Genomic DNA, 5,929 nt, shown 5'->3' with positions numbered 1-5,929 from the left:
CAAACTGAGCAGGAAAAAGGTTTCTCACCAGTGTGTATTCTTGTGTGGTTAATTAAGCTTCCCTTATGAGCGAATCTTTGGCCACAATCAGAACAGGCAAAAGGTTTCTCACCAGTGTGGGTTCTTTTGTGAACTTTTAAGTGTCCCTTATGAGAAAAATTTTTGGCCACAATCTGAGCATGAAAAAGCTTTCTCACCAGCGTGGGTTCTTTTGTGAATTTTTAAGTGTGCGCTATGAGAGAATCTTTGGCCACAATCTGAGCATGAAAAACGTGTCTCACCGGTGTGGGTTCTTTTGTGATCATTTAAGGGTCCCCTCTGAGAGAATCTTTGGCCACAATCAGAGCAGGCAAAAGGTTTCTCACCAGTATGGATTCTTGTGTGGTTAAGTGTCTCTTCCAAGAGAATCTTTGGCCACAATCCGTGCAGGCAAAAGGTTTCTCACTGGTATGTGTTCTGGTGTGTTTTTTAAAGGTTTCTTTGTGAGAGAATCTTTGGCCACAAACTAAGCAGGAAAAAGGTTTCTCACCAGTGTGTGTTCTTGTGTGAATTTGTAAGCGTCCCTTCCGTGAAAATTTCCGGCCACAATCTGACCAGGTGAACAATTTCTCACCAGTGTGGGTTCTCACATGTGTTTTCAAAGCACTCTTTAAAGCAAACGTTTTGCCACACAAAGAACATTTCCAAGGTTTGTTGTCAGTGTAACATGTCAAATCACTATTGGACTCCTCATCCTCATCATCATTCTCATCATCGTCAATATTTGCTGATGTATTGTCACCATCTTTTGTGCAAGGGTGCTCTGGCTCCTCTTCACTTTTAATGTAGGGGGCCTTCTGTTCTTCTTCCTCTTTAAAGTGAGAGGGCTCTGCATCCAGCCGCTCAGGGCAAACATCTTTGCTAATGTCTGTAAGACACAAGAAAACAAACAAACATGGAATTATGGTTTATAATTTCAATGAAGGTTACTCGGAGAGCTAGATGAGTTCAGACTACAACTCAATATGTGACATTACCAGCATCACATATTAGTGGTGGATTTTTCTTTTATTATTTTTATCCATGGTGGAGGTTTATTTAATTTTTTATTCTTGGTTATTTGTGAAAAGACGTTTGAGTGGTGGAAAAGTCCAGAGCGCAAATTCTGCCTCGTGCTTTTCACCTTTCGCGGGGCATTTCTGAACCGCGAAAAAAAGAGCGATTATTATACAGTCAACCCTTGCTGTATCGCGCCTCATTTATCGCTGCTTCAGTCCATTACGTCCCCCCCTCCCCCCGACCCCCAAAGTACTGTATTCAGAAAAAAAAAAGATGAACGACTGGGAGGTTTTGTACAATCCTATACTGTATCTGCAACGGGCACTCATTCAAGGTGCATGATTGGTTTCCGGTGTGACGTCGACCAATTATAGCAGAAGTGGATTTATCCCGTGAGCTGATTGGCTGCGCATCTTCGCAGCCCCGTCCAGCGTGACGAGACACTCGGGAAGCGTTGTCTTGTCACACTGTTGATTCTCTGGCATACTGTCTCTTTTATTTGCTTCGTGTGTCATGTTCCTGTTCTTGTTTCCCAAGCAGGTGGCAGAACCTGCTGGGTGTACGTACACCTGCTGCTATTTCGGTCATTAGGGAGCCATGTATTTGAGGACCAAAAAATGTTCAGCAGGTTGTCGGAGTATTGTTTGACCTTGCTACTGCTGTTGCTCAAGTGATCATTTTTCTAGACCTCTCCTTTGGTCGTGTTTGTTCTGGTTCTTTGGGTTTTATGTTTTTGTTCTCGTTATTTGTTCTTGCTTACGTGAATTGGTTTCTTGGCATTTCGTTTGACAGTCTCGGGTGAATTTCTTCCTTGAACTTTTTGCAAGCGCTTTTGGTTATTGTATTGTTTGTCTTTCCCTGATCAGTACTGTAGTTTATTTACATTTTTCAGAGGCGGTCATGAACACCTCTCAAGTTGAGCGGACGCCTCTCGAGTTGAATGGAAGGAGCGTAGCACCATCTAGTGGAGGCATTGTAGATTGCGCCTTTTAATGCGAAGTGTCTAATGTATGAATTTTTTTTACAAAATAGCCATTCATTGAAGGTGCGCCTCATAATCCAGTGTGTCTTTTAGTGCGGAAAATACGGTATATATATATATATATACTGTATATATATATATATATATATATATATATATATATCAGTGATAATTTTACAGTTTCCCCCCGCCAAGTCCCAGGGACTCGATCAGAAAAGTCTGAGTCCCATTATGCATTTAGAGAGTCCCAAATTTTGCTTTCTGAAATGGTCTACTATGATAACAACACAAACAACAACATATACATACAATTATAAACAAATGTTGCAAAAATTTAAATAATTCAGTAGCAAGCCTGAGGATTTCGGAAATTCACGGTAACCGTTTTTCGGTTCCATCGGATTACCCAATGGGAAATTTTGGGTTCCGTAAACGTTCATCAGGGGAACCCATTTTTCTATTTTGACTGATATTAATAATCAAGAATTCTGAAATTCAAAAGTTTCAAGGGAAAATGTTTGAAAACTATGCATTAACAGTGAACATTACATCAGCAGCCACAGGTTAAGAACCACTGCGATAAAATCTGACATTTTGACCTTTTTGCCTGATTTTAATAAAATGTTATTAAAAAAAGAATTTTAGATTCTGTATTCTGGAACCACACAAGGTCTTGGGCACACGAAACGCCAAAATCAATGTTGTTATCTCACAACATCAGTTTTTATCATCTCTTAACCAGAGAGGATAATCATAATTAAAGTTGTCTTATTAGATACCTGGGGTATCCCAGTGTGCCATAGACCTGGTGGGGTTGCGGGATAACTAAAACTCAGTTTTTAATGATTTTTTTTTTAAATCAGGCTAAAACATTAAAATTGCTGATATCCGAGGCCTTTTATTTTGAAATGGGGCAACAGATCTGAATGAAAGTACTGTGGTTGGATACTTGGGATTGCCTCAGACTTGGTCTAGTTGTGGGATAACTAAAGTTAGTTCTTTTAACGATTGAAGTAGAGTTAACAATGACTTTATTTTTTTATCTCAACTTTGGAACGCTTCTTGGTGCTATTCTGGCAGATTTCATTCTCCCTGGGTGAACTCATCGTTGGTTGACCGCCAAGAAATTATTTAGTTACATTCTTTTAAACCCAAAAGAAAAACGTGCATACATGAGTTGGAAGGCTTTTATTTTGAATGTGGCCAATGTCGCTCCCATGCCCCACATTACCGTAATGTAGAGTATTAACAATCGCAGTGGCGGCTGGCTGGACTTCCATTTTGTGAGTGGAGGCGCAGTCCGCAGTGGTGCTTCCGAACGTAATGGCACTCACCCCGGAGTTGCTGAGCTATTTACAAAAGAGTGTACCAGAAGACTTCCACATCCCAATGGATCCAGAACATGTTTGTGTATTTAGTCATTGTCCGTGATAGTTTTTCACTCTTTCGTGTTTGCAAGCGTGCTGAAGCTATAGCTAACTCAAGTTAGCGGGGAACTCCAGAATAAAGTATGAAGTACTTTTAGCATGATTACGCAGGTAGTTTATCTGTTGTCGGCATCTTCTTCTATTGTAATGTCAATCAAACGGGAGTCCTCGATTGACGACAGGGTTGAACGACGCGAGCCACGATCTAATTGAATTAGTTTATTTTCACTTGGCACAAGAACAACCCTTTTGCGTGTCTTTTACATTCGTGGCCAAAAGCCGTTTTTCTGTACACATGTACACTAAAATACTGACAGGTTGTAAAGTGATCAGCATATTTTCATTTAAAATTTCAGGTTATATTGACAACGTTGGAAGGAAACTCTGCCCGAAATCAAGGACACCCTGTGCAGTGAGTTATGTAACACGCATTTCAGGTTGGACCTGTCTTTGACACTAAGAAAAAAAATTGGACAAGCATGCATCACAAACATTGTTATTGAGGCACGGTACACCCATCCATCCATTTTCTGATCCGCTTATCCTCACAAGGGCCTTCTTTGGGTTGTTTGTTTATTGAACTAAGAAACAGATAACAGAAATTTGGGAGCAAGGCAAGGGAAGTTAAAAAAATAAAAACAAATAGTGATAATTGAACACAATTTACATGGTCAAAGGAAGTAAGAAGTAAAAAAAACTAATCTAGTCCCACCCCTTGTTTTTTTGTGAGTTTTAACTTGATTTATTTTAAAATTGTCATTGATTGTTCATTTGGCATTTCGCAATCTGAAAGGAAAAAGTCAATGTTCACTGGCACATTTCTATATCACTCTACTCTCAGACTCAATCAATATTCACTTACAATAGAGCATTTAATAATTTTACCAACTTAAATCTGATTTAAATCGTTTTTTTTTTAACTTGACTTCTAAACCTGTTTTTGATCCCAGCAAGCGATTCACACTTCTTGATTCGAGGAAGCTAAGAGCAGACTAAACTCGGACGAGAAGTCCTGACGAGTACAGTAAACATTCTCTAGTACGGACTTGTGTTTGCGCTGTCCAATCTGTCCTGATAACAGAAATTCCTCATGCACGTGTAACAACACAATCAATAAAATGCAAAAATACACTGTCCAAAAAGTGTTTATATAACAAAAACTGCAATACAGGTGTATCCCCCCCAAAAAATCACAACAGTTCAATACGTACAGTATTTTAATGTTTATTTTTTCTGTCTTGGGAAAAAATGTGTCTATTTTGGATTGTTTTGTTGGATGCATTCTTTGGTTTATGACAGTGTTTGCCTGTGTGTCATACAGTTTTCTTGCTAGTTGCAAGTAACTGTCCCATTGGTCACCGATGTCTGGTGATTCTTGTTTGGAGAGAATCCAACAAGGATTTTTGTTGCCATTTGCATTGCTTCCTTGTTGGATGGTGGCTTGTCATCAGGAGTTGAATCGATGCCTTGTTTTTTTAAAGTTTCGTAGATTTGCGTCTTTCTGACTACAAGTGTCTCCTGGATGCTTTTTACTTTGTGTCCAGCCTCGCTCAAACGGATGCATTTTACTTGCTCCGCTACAGTCATTACAGTTCTTCTACGTTTCGATGCCATGATCTACAGGACGCAAGTGAATAAAGTTCAAATCTTTCGCAAATACAGTAAAACGCACGCCAATAAGAAGTCACTTACATGTCGTCGTTTCGAATCTGATGAATGAAAACGGCGAAGCGAACACGTTTCTTCTGTCGTGTCGAGTGGGTGCCGCTTTCTACAGGACGTAAGTGAATAAAGTTAAAATCATTCACAATTACAATAAAACGCACACCAATAAAAACTCACTTACACGTCGTCGTTTCGGATCTGAGGAATGAAAACGGTGAAGCGAACACGTTTCTTCCGTCGTGTCGAGTGGGCACTGCTTTTTAAGCTAGTGCCTCGATCTATGGGACATAAGTGAATATAGTTAACATCTTTCGCAATTAGAGTAAAACGCACGCCAATAAAAAGTCACTTACACGTCCTCATTTCAGATCTGATGATAGAAAAAGGCAAAGTGAAAACGTGTCTTCCATCGTGTCTTTCCGTCGCATCGGGTGGGCATTGCATGTATTTAAGCTGCCGCGGCCATCCGGGTTACGGCTAGTGGAATGTCCGCTTACGTAAATTCCGATAACGTGTAATATCGTAGTCAAAATGTTAATGCATAGGTTTTTATTCCGGGTGAAGGAAATTCCTTTTCATAGAATTCCGGGGATGGGAATGTTTACTGTACCGATACAACTGCAACTGGACACGAAGATTTAACACAAGGTGTTTTTATCTGGAAACACAGTACCACATGTCCTGTATTCGTGGATTTAATACAAATTCAGGGGAACGCAGTGCTGCGGGTGGTTGGGAAAATCAAGTAAGACTTGAACACCGATGCTAAAAAAAATCAGGGGTTAGGAACCTATGGCTCGCCAACCAGGTGTGGCTC

At 40.0% G+C, this 5,929-nt stretch overlaps 1 long non-coding RNA gene across 2 annotated transcripts; it reads right to left on the bottom strand.

The window, feature by feature from the left end:
* Window positions 1-639: 639 nt before the first annotated feature.
* Window positions 640-5,593, bottom strand: LOC147191265 (uncharacterized). 2 transcript variants are annotated; one of them, XR_015103724.1, is made up of 4 exons: window positions 5,466-5,593; window positions 5,294-5,390; window positions 5,140-5,218; window positions 640-907 (listed from the first exon to the last, which is right to left on the bottom strand). It is a non-coding gene; the product is annotated as an uncharacterized LOC147191265 (long non-coding RNA). The 2 variants fall into 2 exon arrangements; XR_015103723.1 differs by lacking the exon at window positions 640-907 and adding an exon at window positions 4,992-5,064.
* Between the last annotated feature and the right edge of the window lie 336 nt (window positions 5,594-5,929).

Source organism: Hippocampus guttulatus, chromosome 18, assembly GCF_054856545.1.
Source record: "Hippocampus guttulatus isolate MCC_2025c chromosome 18, RoL_Hgut_1.0, whole genome shotgun sequence".
Taxonomy (NCBI): Eukaryota; Metazoa; Chordata; class Actinopteri; order Syngnathiformes; family Syngnathidae; genus Hippocampus; species Hippocampus guttulatus.
Note: the sequence above shows the minus strand (reverse complement) of the source record. Positions and strands in the feature narration are given on the sequence as shown.